The sequence below is a fragment of the Macadamia integrifolia genome, chromosome 9 (genome assembly GCF_013358625.1).
Source record: "Macadamia integrifolia cultivar HAES 741 chromosome 9, SCU_Mint_v3, whole genome shotgun sequence".
Lineage (NCBI taxonomy): Eukaryota > Viridiplantae > Streptophyta > Magnoliopsida > Proteales > Proteaceae > Macadamia > Macadamia integrifolia.
Window position 1 is genome coordinate 12,118,311 of NC_056565.1, and position 268 is coordinate 12,118,578.

Here is a 268-nt window from a genome sequence, read left to right on the forward strand (position 1 = left end):
GGGGGGGGGGGGTTGGGGGAGATAGATGACATACATCAGCTTACTGCTCTGTAGTATGTATCACACTTAATGAATACGATATTAGATCATAAGAATACCAAACCCCACCAAAAAAAATGCAAATACATTATAATATTAATTGGACTATAAATTCAACAATAGTTTTAAAATTTTGAAAAAATAAAAGAGGGAATTTTTTTAGTTCCATTGAGGGAATCACAATCATTTATATTTGGATAGATTCTCGTACTTAATATATTTTGGACCA